The sequence below is a fragment of the Argentina anserina genome, chromosome 3 (assembly GCF_933775445.1).
Source record: "Argentina anserina chromosome 3, drPotAnse1.1, whole genome shotgun sequence".
Lineage (NCBI taxonomy): Eukaryota > Viridiplantae > Streptophyta > Magnoliopsida > Rosales > Rosaceae > Argentina > Argentina anserina.
Genome location: NC_065874.1, coordinates 33973866 through 33988914, shown reverse-complemented (window position 1 = coordinate 33988914; position 15049 = coordinate 33973866). Strand labels below are relative to the sequence as shown.

Sequence of the window (15049 nt, the reverse complement as noted above, 5' to 3'; positions counted from 1 at the left end):
CCAAGGTGCAAAAGATGGTTTGAATGAACGTCGACAGCAGGATTCGAACCTGCGCAGCAAAGCCCAACAGATATCGAGTCTGTCTCCTTAACCACTCGGACATATCGACAACTACTTCTGTGCCTCGCTTTCTCTTTTTTATTACAAACGGACTAAACCCAAACTTAATTTGATCGGAGAAACCAGAATGGGAGAGAATGAGAGACCACCATTACGCTGCGCTCTTATTAGGTATGAGTTCATATTCATAAAATTATTTTCTTTCAGTTCAATTTTTTTCTTTATTTATATCTTTGCATTCCTGCTTTAACTGAACCAAAGATCATAACTTATGGAAGCTCTAGAAGAGGTTATGGGTCATATACGACCTTCCAAATTCAATACTTGCAACAAGATATACTAAACTATACAGGCATATGTTAACAAGTTTAAACCAAATTCAATACGAAATGCTACAAAACACTACGAAGTATTACAAAATTCTATAAAATAATACGACAGTACCCATAAATAATCTAATCTAAGTGAGAAAGTGTATAAAAGTTTAAAGTTAGTCTTACTTTATAAAATACCTCAATTTGTTAATAACTTTACGAAACACTATAGAATGTTATGAAATTTTATGAAACAATACGAATATTACGAACTTCTACAAAATGTTAAGAAAAAATAAGAAATATTACGAATTTCCATAAAATAATATTATGATACCCATATAGAACTTAATCTAAGTGAGAAAGTGTATAAAAACTCAAAGTTAGTCTTAGTTTACAAAATACAACAATTTTTACGAAACCTTATGAAACACTACAAAATACTACGAAATGTGATGAAACACTACGAAATATTTCGAAATTCTACAAAATGCTACGAAATGTTACGAAACACTACAAAATATTACGAATTTCTATAAAATAATATAATAGTACCCATATTGAATCTAATATAAGTGATAAAATGTATAAATGTATACATGTCGTTTGATTACACATCACATGACACATAAGAGTCGTCTGACTATACATTAGACGACAGATAAAAGTCATTTGAATGTACATCAGACGATTGATAAGTGTCGTATGAAAGATCATTTTATATATTATGAGATCCACTATCATATCTTATATAGAAATACTACGGGGAGGGGAGAGGGTAACGTTACGAAACACTACGAAATACTATGCTGTATTTTATTTTTGATGTTTTGTATAAGGATGATTGTAATCGCCAAGGTGTAAGTCTTATGTCCCCCTCAAGGTTTCACTTAGATGATAATAATCACAATGGGCTAGAGACTCGGTCATTGCAGACAGAGTTTCGAAACAATTCTGAAAATAAAAAATAAAAAATAAACGAAATTCTACAAAATAATACAACAGTACTCTTAAAGAACCTAATCTAAGTGACAAAGTGTATAAAAGTCTAAAATTAGTCTTACTTTACAAAATACCTCAATTTTTTAGTAGCCTTACAAAACCCTACAAAATGCTACGAAATACTAAATATTATGAAATTCTACGAAATGCTACAAAATATTACGAAACACTATAAAATTTCAACATAATAATACAATAGTACGAAATACTACGAAATGTTATAAAACACTGCAAAAAATTACGAAATTCTACAAAATGCTACGAAACACTAGAAATATTACGGATTTCTACAAAATAATATGATAGTACCCATAAAGAACCTAATCTAAGTGATAAAGTGTATAAAAGTCTAAACTTAGTCTTAGATTACAAAATATAACAATTTTTGGGTAACTTATGAAATACTACAAATGTTACGAAATACTACGAAATGCTACGAAACACTATGAAATATTACAAATATTTGCCAAATAGTAATGCTAGAAAATATTTGGAAATGCCGCAATGCGTAACCTTACGAATTGAATAACTATGAAATGAAAACCTATTATAAATGTTATGATACTTTAGTGGATAATTCTGTGATCAACAGCCTATGTTTCTGATATGGTCAATCAGACCGTCAAAAATGTGGTCGGTGCATATTTTTAGGGATCTCGTTAAAATTTCATTCAATTTAAACCTCGTACGACCATCTGAACATCAAGTCAACTTAAAAATAGGCATTTATCCATCACAAAAGCGCATTAACCGTGCCCCTCGTAAATGAGACTATGGGTTCCGACCGCACAAGGTAGTTTTGGAAAATTACGTGCTTTGAGAGATGTAAAAGAATTTTGGTCTTCCCATCCTGGGAATAGGTCCACCCTTAGGGCGTATTAGTGATGTTTTCGGTTTTTACGATGTACCAACGGTCTCACAAGGTCCAAATTGAATGAAATTTTAACAGGGTCCCAAAATATATATACTGAAAACATTGAACGGTGCGATTGATGTCTAGACATCACTTCCATATAGTTGATTCATAATGTGTCACTTTTATATTTAACCTATTATAAATGTTATGATAGTTTAATGGATAATTTGGTGATTAACAACCTAAGTTTCTTATAAAGACAATCATACCGTCAACTGTGATCGGTGCATATTTTCAGGCACCCTGTTAAAATTTCATTCAATTTGAACCTTGTATGATTCCCGAACAACAAGTAAACCTAAAAATAGGCATTTATCTATCACAAAAGGGCATTGACCGCGCCCCTCATAAATGGGACTACGGGTTCCGATTGCACAAGGTCGTTCTGGAAAATTACGTGCTTAGAGAGATGTAAAAGAGTTTTGGCATTCCCATCCTAGAAATAGGTCTACCCTTAGGGCATATTATTGATGTTTTCGATTTTTACGACGTGTCGAAATCATACAAGATCCAAATTGAATGAAAGTTTAACGAGACCCAAGATATTTATACTGAAACTATTGAACGGTGCAATTGATGTCTAGACGTCGCCTCCATATAGTCGGTTCATAATGTGACACCTTTATATCTAATCTATTATAAATGTTTTATGATACTTTAGTGTATAATTTGGTGATCAACAACCTAAATTTCTTGTATGGTCAATTAGACCGTCAGATGTGATCGGTTCATATTTTTAGGCATCTTGTTAAAATTTCATTCAATTTGAACCTCGTATGAGTCTGAACATCCAGTTAACCTAAAAATAAGCATTTTCCATCACAAAACCGCATTGACCGGGCCCCTCACAAAAGGACTATGGTTTCCGACCATATAAGGTAGTTCCAGATAATAACGTGCTCTAGTAGATGTAAAAGAGTTTTAGCCTCTGCATCCCGGGAATAGGTCCACCCTTAAGGCGTATTATTGTTGTTTTGGGTTTTACAATGTGCCGATGATCATACGAGGTCCAAATTGAATGAAATTTTAATAAAGTCTCAAAATATTTATATTGAAAACTGTAATAACCCGAAAAATTCATATCTAATTTCCAATGAGTTCACGGATATTATTAAGTTGGTCATTGTCCAATTTTATTAGCTGAGAATGAAAACGAAAGGGTTCGAAATATTAATTGTTCGGAAACGTTCAATTTGACGAGTCTAAGAGTTAATTTTTGACTCATTGGGATTCTTAGGAAACTTCTTACATGAAAGTCATAAAGCTCGTCGATACGAATTAGTGGAAACGTGGCACGCCTAAATCGGAGTTCGTATGAAGAAGTTACGAATCAAAAGATATTTGGACAATTATGGAAAATATAAATAGGGGAATTAAAGAGAAAAATGGGAGAAAAATCAAAAATTCGAATCGGTATTGTTCATGGGTACTGTTCACCACGAAAAAAATCCAGAAATTTCTCTCCCGAGCAGCCGACTTTGGGCCGTCGGATCTCCGTTGTCTGGCCATCATAGAGCGGCGCACCGGTCACGTTTGAAAGGTTGCTGCATCCCCTGTCGATTGGTGGTAACGTCACCCGCCATATCGCCGCCGTTTAGGAGCGGGGAAACCCAGAAGTTCTTCCGAAAAAGCATATTTCGCCGAATATCAACTCGTCAGATCTCCCTCCTCCGGCAACCAATCGGTACGATTGTTGTTTCATTTTGAAGGTCTCCTTCCATACTACAAACCCTCCAAAATATTTAACCCCAATCGTTATGTGCTAGGAGAATCGAAGAAAAGAAATTCTAGGTTTTTAAATTGGGGCTTTTTGGTTCTTGTTAAATTGAAGTGTTTAGGCTCAAAATTAGACTTTGGGGTGAACTAAGAAGTTGTTAGGAATGTCATTTAGATTGTGGTGGTGAAATTTGGTGATCATTGGTGGCAGTCGGCGAACAGTGGCGACGCATGAATAGTATTTTGTACCAGTAAATGTGAACAGCGTTTTAGTAAAACAGTGACTGTGAACAGTGCTTTGTAAAAACGGTAACTGTGAACAGTATTTTAGTAAAAACAGTGATTAGTAAAACATGAACAGTCTTCTGTGAACAATGTTTTATGAACAACATTTAGTTGTACTGAAAATCGTCACCTGATATTTCAAGTATCATTTTCTAAGCATTTATCATGCTATTAGGTGACTGACGAAACGAGTGAGGAAATTACTTTCAGTGTCGTGGAAGTTGCACGCATGAAAGAAGGTGAGTAAAATCTCACATATTTATGAATCTACCCTTGCGGAGATTCAAGATTTTGCAGAATTTTTAAGAAAGAAATATGACATGTATATGATATAGTGGATTATATATATATTGTATAAATGGTAAATAGGTACATATATATATAGTTTTCTATATAATATACTGCTATGATTTTATCGTGATTATGTCATTTTGATGTCGAGAGTTATATATCGAACATATGATTTGATTTGTACAATATGAGGTGATGATTATTGTACGTGATTTTGACATGGAGATTGTTAATATGTTGATTTGTCTTCGGACGTGATTTTGTTTTCAGACGTGTTTATGAAATATGACATGTATATGATATAGTGGATTATATATATATTGTGTAAATGGTAAATATGTACATATATATAGTTTGCTATATAATATACTGTTATGATTTTATCGTGATTATGTCATTTGATGACGAGATTTATATATCGAGCATGTGATTTGATTTGTACAATATGAGGTGATGATTATTGTACGTGATTTTAACATGGAGATTGTTAAAATGTTGATTTGTCTTCGGACGTGATTTTGTCTTCGGACGTGATTGATGTCTTCAGACGAGTTTTGTCTTCGGACTTGATTTTTGTACAATATGAGGTGATGATTATTGTACGTGATTTTAACATGGAGATTGTTAAAATGTTGATATGTCTTCGGACCAGTCTTCGGACGTGTTTGGCATGTCGGAACCTAGCCTTTGGCCGGGCGAAAGTTACAATACAGTTAGAGCTCTAGTATGTCTGCCGGAGTACTGCATGTGAGGTAACAGATGGGTTATCGGCTCATGAGTACTCATATTTTTGGATGTTGGGTAGCATGAGGTTACCCAATGTCAACGGTGTACTACGTGAGGGGTAACAGATGTGTACCAGCGTTCATTAATACCCGTATTATAAATGCATTTGGGTAAACAGAGGGGTTGCCTAATTTCTCATGAGCACTTTCATTTTCATATTTTGGTCAACCAGACGGGCCGTCCATTGACTCATGAGTGCATTTATATTTAATGTTTTTTTTGTGGATTTCCGTATATATTGATATGCGAGTTTTATTGTTGTTTTTACTCATACGAGCTGTAAAGCTTACCGGGTTTGTGTTTACAATCCCGGTGCACCGATTCGATGGTGTAGTGAATAACTCCGCATGTGTGGTTTAGTGGGAATTGACGGACCGCTCAGAGGACTTGAAGATATTCAGTTCCAGCCTGTGTGAGGATTTTGTGTGACTATCTTGTGAGGTTGTTGTGAGGATTATACATTTCCATTTGTTATAATGTTGAATTATGATTTGGTTTGTAATAATCGGTTTGACTGAGTTGTATTTTGAACTCAGAGATGATCCGCTGTGGCATTTAAAATGATTTCGATTCATTCAGATTGTTTTGGTGTTTCACGACTTTGAAATTTTGAGTTTTTATGCTCGAAATTTTGGGGTCGTTACAAAAACATCGAACGGTGCGATTGATGTCTAGACATCGCCTCCATATAGTCGGTTCATAATGTGACACATTTATATTTAACCTATTATAAAAATGTTATGATGCTTTAGTGGACAAATCGGTGATCAACAACCTATGTTTTTGATATCATCAATCGAACCGTCACATGTGATCAATTCATTAAAATGATAAAGTGTATAAAATTCAAAACTTAGTCGTAGTTTACAAAATAGAACAATATTTCCGCAACCTTACATAATACTATAAAACACTATGAAATATTGCGAAATTCTATAAAATGCTACGAAATATTACAAAACACTACGAAATATCATTTAGAACCCAATCTAAGTGACAAAGTGTATAAAAGTGAAAACTTGGACTTACTTTACAAAATAGAACAATATTTGCGTAACCTTACGAAACATTACTTATGCTACAAAACATTGCGAAATATTATCAAATTCTACAAAATGCTATGAAACCTTACAAAGTATTATAAAATTCTATAAAATAATACGGTAGTACCCATAAAGAACTTAATCCAAATGAGAAAGTGTATAAAAGTCTAAAGTTAGTCTTACTTTACAAAATACAACAATTTTTTAGTAACTGTACGAAACACTACAAAATGTCACGAGATATTACGAAATACAACGAAATATTACGAAATGTTACGAATCACTTGGAATTTCGACAAATAATACAATAGTACCCATAAATAACCTAATCTTAGTGAGAAAGTGTATAAAAGTCAAAAATTTAGTATGTGTTTACAAAATACAACAAATTTTACGTAACCTTACGAAACATTAAAAAACACTACAAAATATTACGAAATTCTACACTACGAAATATTACGAAATTCTTCAAATCATTACGAAATATTACAAATTTCTATAAAATAGTATGATAGTAGCTATAAAGAATTAACATTGCTAAAAAGCATTTCCTAACTAAAATCTTGTAATAACCCTATTTTTCAAAACAATATTTGGTTTGATTTGAATTCTATAAAGTTGGGAAATTCAATTAAAACGAATTTGATTGTTTGCGATGTTACGAAACGAAAAACGGAAACGTTCTCGGAACGTTTAATTCGAAAAACGTGACGTTACCGCAACGTATGTATCGACTTTTATTCCGTTGCTCGGTTGCGAAAACTTTCTTCACTAAAGTTGTAGAGCTCGTCGTTACGAGTTCGTGAGTATATGACGCGTTCGAATCGGACGTCGTACGTAAACCTTATTAACGACGGAAGTTAGTTTCCGATTTTAGAGGGGGGGGGTATAAAAGGAAATGTTTTGAGCTAGGGTTCCCATAATTGGAAACCCATTCTTCCCTCTTTCAACCCGCCTCCTTTTCTCCTCTCTCCCGAAAACTCTCTCATCCTCTCGGCTCACCGACGAATGGCCGCCCTCCGTGCGCCGTGCTCCTCACCGCCGGCATCAGCGGCCTCACAACCACGACGCGACCTCCCTCCGAGCAAGGCACGGACTCCAGCGACGCCGTGAAGCTTCGACGTGACTCACAGGAACCGAGCACAGTCGGTCCGATCCAACCAACGAACTCCAACGATTTCAAATCGTGTTTTAGGTAAGGATTTGGTTAATTCAATTGTTGAATTGCTTGGTGGTGAATTTGTGAATGTTTTGGAGAGGTTTTAAGGTAGATCGGAGTGGGAGAACAGAGGAGGAAAGGGAGGAGATTTCCGCCGCCATGGATGGCGCGTGGGGGTGCGTGGGATAGCCTAGGGGTGGTCTGAGACCGTAGGAAAGAAGAGGGAGGAGAAAGGAAGAGAAATGGGGCGGCGGTGGCGTGACACGCGCCGTTGGTGGCGTCGGCGCGTGAGCCTCACGCGTAGCTTGCCGGCGGGTGGCGCGTGTACCCCACGAGCCGCCATCTTTGGCGGCGTGAACATTGTTTCCGAGAGGGTAATTTTGTAATTTATTTTTACGTACGGTAAATGTAAAAAGGTGATTTACGTACGGTAAATATAAATTTTATTTACGTACGGTAAATGTAAATATAAATTACTTTTAGTAAAGGTAAAAAGTAATTTTGGAAGGGCAATTCAGTAATTATTATTTACTGAGACAGTATGTACATGTGAATAGTATTTATACGTACAGAAATACATAAACAGTATGTACTCGTATAGAGATACGTATTGGATGTGTATTTATACATTAATACATAAAATAATAAATACGTAAATAGTAAAACAGTGAATAGTACTCAGTGAACAGTAAATTCGTAAAACCGAAAATCGCTGAACAGTAACCGATTATTACTGTTACGGCATTTAAAGGTTTACAAAACGTTTCTAAATTCTTTTCTAATCTTTTCAAGGTCATCGATAAATCAAGGAAATGAATTATCTTCGGAAATTGTGGAATTACGCTCGAGTCGATAAGGTGAGTAAAATCTCACATATTTACGAATTAACCCTCGCGGTGAATTCCAGATTTTTGCAAGAGTTTTAAATATTGAAATACGACATGTATATGATATAGTGGAATATATATATTTGTATAAATGGTAAATACGTACTTATATATATAGTTTGCTATATTATATACTGTTATGAATTCATTGGAATTGGTCATTTCGATGACAAGAATTATATGACGAGTATGTGAATTAATTGTACAATATGAGGTGTGATTATTGCACGTGATTTTAATATGTGTTTGTTGAACGTTTTGTCTTTGGACGCGTTTATGAATTATGATATGTATATGATATAGTGGATTATATATATATTGTATAAATGGTAAATAAGTACATATATATATATAGTTTGCTATATAATGTACTGTTATGATTTTATCGTGATGATGTCATTTTAATGACAAGATTTTATCGAGCATGTGATTTTGATTGTACAATATGATGTGAGATTATTGTACGTGAATTTAACATGAGATTGTTAAATGTTGATTTGTCTTCGGACCTGATTTTGTACAATATGATGTGAGATTATTGTACGTGTTTGGCAAGTCGGAACCTAGCCTTTGGCCGGGCGAAAGTTACGATACAGTTAGAGCTATAGTATGTCTGCCGTAGTACTGCATGTAAGGTAACGGGTGGTTATCGGCTCATGGGTACTCAGATTGTTTTGGATGTTGGGTAGCGGGTGGCTATCCAATATCAGCGGTGTACTACGTGAGGGGTAACGGATGTGTACCAGCGTTCAGTAGTACCCGTATTATAAATGTTTTTGGGTAACCAGAAGGGTTGCCCGATTTCTCATGAGCACTTCCATTTCATATATTGTTTTTGGGATAACCAGATGGGCTGTCCATTGACTTATGAGGGCATTTATATTTGTTGATTTGTGATTTTCGTATATATTGATATGCGAATTATATTTTCATTTTACTCATACGAGCTATAAGCTTACCGGGTTTGTGTTTATAATCCCGGTGCACCAATTCGATGGTGTAGGGGATAATTCCCAATGTTCTAAAAAATCCCCGCCTAGGACCGCCTAGGCGCTCGGAGATCCTTGGCCGTCTAGATTTTGGGCCGATTAATCCCCGATTAATCCTCTGGGCGCTGGTTTTTAGCTGTCCGCCTGATTAACGCCTAGCATTTTTTAGAACCTTGATAATTCCACAGGTGTTGATTAGTAGAGATCGAGTGACGACTCCGGAGACTCGAAGTCGTTCGTATCCTGCTTGTGGTGAGGTTTCTAGCGTGGATTTGAGTGTGAGAATTAGTGTGGATTTATTGTGAGTTTTGTGAGAGATTGTGAGGATTATTAAATTTCCATCTTATGTAATGTTGAATTATAAATTTGGGTTGTAATAATTAGTTTTCTGAGTTGTATTGAGAACTCAGTAATGATCTGATGTGCATTTTAAATAATTTCGATTTCATTGAGATTGTTTTGGTGTTCAAATGACTTTGAAATTTTGAGTTTTTAGGCTCGAAATTTTAGGGTCGTTACAAATCTCATGGCTACCATTCTACCTCCAGACTTTGGAATATGATGTTCATGGCATCCTATAAACAAACTGTACCCATTCAGGTCAGACTGTATCAATATCCTGCTTTCTGTCACTTTGTTCTACTGCTTTCTTTGCTTCCTGACTAAATAGACTAGAAAGCCATCCTAAAAACAAGAGAGTGCAACTTGGTTGAGTTCGATAACTAAAGTATATAAATGGGAAATCAATTCAACAGATTTTGTTGCTTGGTTTTGTTGGATACTTCAAGCTAAGTTTTTGTTTCTTAACATAAGTTTAAAGATTGAATGAGGTGAAATCTCCTCCTGGCGATAACAATGTTCCCTTTATTTCGTGTAGCAGATTAACAGTAACATAAGTCCTCACCTGTCCTAAAATGCCAACATTTTCACTTGAGAGCTGGATGGTATGAACATTTAACATCAAGATCTTTCAAAGCAAACTAGATCTTCCAATCAACACAACAACCCGCTGAAATACAATCTAGAGTTTTTGCAAATTTAAATGGTCCCTGTTGAATACAAATATAAAGGATATAGTAGCTAACAAGGAATAATAAACTTCTCAATACGTACGAGTTCCTTGGCCAGATCAATCATATCTGGCCTTGCTTCACCTTTGTCTTGTGTGCATAACAATGCCAGTGTTAGGAATTCATGCAACTGTTGTTCTTGTGCTCGCTTATCTTCTCTTTCCAACTCTCAAGTATCTTAGGATAAAAAAATCGTCTTAAACTGATCATTATAAGAATAAAACTCCAAATAAGACACAAAAAATTCTGCCCTTGTCCTTCTTGATTGGGTTGAAAAGCCTGTCGACCAGTTAGAAAACAAGTAAAATTATACCAAAACTTTAAACATCAGTGTCTTCCGAGTATGAAGTGGTGATAAGATACTCAGGGTGAAGGTACCCCAATGTCCCAGCCACTAGATCTAAAACAAACAATTGCTCAGGAGGAATGGTTCTGGAAAGCAAGAAGTGACATAATTTGGGTGTGAAGTCACTGTCCAAGTAAACACATGAAGGCTTTAGATTTCCGATCACAAGATGCGATCAAAGCCTCTAATAAGATGCTTCAATTATCCAACTCAAAATTTTCCGAATTGTCCTCCTGTCTCAAACATTGAGGCAAAAAGTACCTGACACAAAGATGCAAGTAAAACAGAAAAGCGTCATCATATGATTTGAATATAGAGATCACTTATAGCTCTGTCAAAATGCGTATGCCTCTGTCAAAATGCTTGATGAAAATTTGGCACTAGCATATAGTGTTATACTGATATAACTTCAAGCAATACTTGCATGGTTTAAAACTGTAACGACCCCAAAATTTCGAGCTTAAAAACTCAAAATTCTAAAGTCGTTAAACAAAAAATAATCTCAAATAAATCGAAATCATTAAAGTATAACAGCGGATCAATTCTGAGTTCTCAATACAACTCAGACAACCAATTATTACAACCCAAATTTATAATCCATACATAAAATGGAAATGTAATAATCCTCACAAATCTCACAAATAAATTCACTCAAATTCTCACACAAATCCACGCCAGAAATCTCACCACAACATGGTATGAACGACTTCGAATCTCCGGAGTCGTCACTCAATCTCCGCTAATCAGTACCTGCGGAATTATCCCCTACACCATTGAATTGGTGCACCGGGATTGTAAACACAAACCCGGTAAGCTTATAGCTCGTATGAGTAAAATCACAATACAGTTCGCATATCAATATATACGAAAGATCACAAAACAACAAATATAAATGCCCTCATGAGTCAATAGTCAGCCCATCTGGTTGACCCAAGAAATATGAAATAAAACGCTCATGAGGAAATTAAGTAACCCTTCTGGTTACCCAATGCATTTATAATACGGGTACCAAGAACGCTGGTACACATCTGTTACCCCTCTCGTAATACACCGCTGATATTGGATAGCCACCCGCTACCCAACATCCAAAACAATCTGAGTACCCATGAGCAGATAACCACCCGTTACCTCACATGCAGTACTACTCTGATATTGGATAACCACCCGCTACCCAACATCCAAAACAATCTGAGTACTCATGAGTAGATAACCACCCGTTACCTCACATGAAGTACTATGGTGATATTGGGTAACCACCCGCTACCCAACATCCAAAACAATCTGAGTACTCATGAGTAGATAACCACCCGTTACCTCACATGAAGTACTATGGCTGACAGACTAGAGCTCTAACTGTATCGTAACTTTCGCCCGGCCAAAGGCTAGGTTCCGACTTGCCAAACACGTACAATAATCTCACATCATATTGTACCAATCACGTCCGAAGACAAATCAACATTTTAACAATCTCAATGTTAAAAATCACGTACAATAATCTCACATCATATTGTACGTTTTAAAACTTTCACGATATAACCACAATAAAATCATAACAGTATATTATATAGCAAACTATATATATTCGTATTTATTTACCATTTATACAATATATACATAGTCCACTATATCCTATACATGTCATATTTCATAAACACCTGAAAATTACGTACGATAATCTCACATCATATCGTACCATTTGAATCACCTACACATGCCAAATTTTTCTGTCACTGAAATGACTATTTTTAATGAATTAATAACAGTACGTAATTTAATGAACTATATATATATATATGTACTTATTACCATTATACTGTATATATGTAGTCCACTAAATTATATACATGTTGTAATTCATTTAATAAACACACTTGCAAAATGTTGAATCACCACGAGGGTAGATTCGTAATTCAGTGAGATTTTACTCACCTTATTGACTTGAGCGTAATTCCACAATTCCCGAAGATAATTCCTTTCCTCGATTTAACGATCACCTTGAAAAGATAAGAAAAGAATTTAGAATCGTTTCGTAAACCTTTAAATGCCGAAACAGTAATAATCGGTTACTGTTCAGCAATTTTCGGTTTTACGAAGTTACTGTTCATTGGCACTATTCACTCTTACTATTCCCGGATACTGTACAACTATGAAATTAATACGTATTTCTGTACGTATAAATATTATATACGTATTTCTGTACGTATAAATACTATATACGTATTGCTGTACGTATAAATATTATATACGTATTTCTGTACGTATAAATATTATATACGTATTTCTGTACGTATAAATATTAATACGTATTTCTGTACGTATAAATATTAATACGTATTTCTGTACGTATACGTACGATTTAAATGTAAATACAAATTCAGTAAATAAAATTTACTAAATTACCCTTTTACAAAATTACTTTTTACATTTACTGAAAGTAATTTATATTTATATTTACCGAAGGTAAAATTTAATTACATTTACCGTAGTAAATAAAATTTACATTTACATTTAAGTAAATTACCAAAATACCCCTATCGGAAAACACTGTCACACCGCCGCACGTGGCGGCGCGTGTGGCACACGCGCCACCTCCGGCAGGCAGCGCGTGGGGCCCACGCGCCGAGCCCAAAACCGGCGCGTGTGATGTCACCACCACCCCAAAACCCTCCTCCTTTCTCCCCTCTTCCTCTCTGCGGTCCTAGGCCGCCTCCTACTCCTCCCACGCTCCTCCACGCGCCGCCTCTAGGCGGCGGTATCCCTTCCTCCTCACACACCTCCGATCTCCTCAATTCGATCCCAAAATTCATCACAATCACAATCCAACCATCAATAACAACAAATCATACCTTAATCGCAGTTAAAACTTCCGATTTGATGTCGGAAACGCTCGGATCGTCGGTGGAGCTTCGATTCCTCGGGGAGGGCTTGGGTGCCCCTGGGTCGATAGCGAAGGGCTCTAAGGGAGAGGATCGGCGTCGTGGAGCTCTCCCCCGTGCCCTTGCGTCGCCGAAGTGGTGCTCGATGGTGGCGCGATGCTTGCGGTCTCGGGTTGGAGCGCGGAGGTTAACGACATCGCGAGGAGATGCGTCGACCTCGGGGTCTGCAGAGAAGGGCCGTGCGGTGCTCCTGCGCTAGGCGGTGGAGACCACGGTCGAACGGTGATGGAGATCGCCGGCGAGGACAGTGAGGGAGAGAGAGCTCGGGGAGGGAGAAAATCGCGAGGAGAGAGAGAGAAAAGGGAAAAGGGAGGCGGGGTGAAGGGTTTCCGAAAATGGAAACCCTAACCCTTCAGTTTTTTCCTTTTATACCCTTTTCCAAATCGGAAACTAACTTCCGTCGTTAATAACTTTTACGTACAACGTCCGATTCGAACGTGTCACATATCCACGAACTCGTATCGACGAGCTCCACAACTTTCGTGAAGGGAGATTTCGCAAACGATCGACGGAATAAAAGTCGATATAATCGTTCGGAAACGTAACGTTTTCTTATTAAACGTTTTCGGAACGTTTCCGTTTCCGTTTCGTAAAGTTTGCAAACAAACAATTCCATTTTAATTGAATTTCATAACTTATAGAATTAAATTCAATTCAAATATCGTTTTAAAAATTAGGGTTATTACAAAAACCCTACAAGCAACAACAGTTTGAAAAAAAATAATAATAACAAAACTATCTAGAATCAGATATAGGAAGCCCCATAAGTAGTATATAAATTAAGAACAAAAACCGTAACTTACAAGAGCTTGGATAGCATACTTTATGTGCTTCTGTTGTGTTATGTGCAACTCTGCCTTATTTGAATTGGTTCCCAAATTGCACAATTGAAGAATACCATGTGATTCCTCCAGAGTCCTCGATCTGCAAATTTCTCAATTTGTCAACTTCATTTTCAGAATCATTTTCTTCTGAAAATGATGAGACCGGGTTCAGCAGATAAGGTAGACCAGATACCCAGTCCAATTTGAGAAGATGCATAGCAGCTGCCAGTACATAAATAGTAATCTTCTCATAAGTCATAAGAGGCAAAGAAAATGGATGAAAGTCACAGACACCTATGAAAGAAGACGAATTCAGATATCATCTTGGAGGAATTCTATCATCTTGCTAGCTACCACAAGTTTTGAAGCCACTCGACTGACTTGGAGATGCAGAACATTACAACAACTTGATATGTGAAATACTT

The 15049-nt window shown here is 36.3% G+C and overlaps 1 non-coding gene across 1 annotated transcript; it reads right to left on the bottom strand.

The window, feature by feature from the left end:
• Positions 1 to 28: 28 nt before the first annotated feature.
• Positions 29 to 109, bottom strand: TRNAS-CGA (transfer RNA serine (anticodon CGA)). The gene has a single exon. It is a non-coding gene; the product is annotated as a tRNA-Ser (tRNA).
• Between the last annotated feature and the right edge of the window lie 14940 nt (positions 110 to 15049).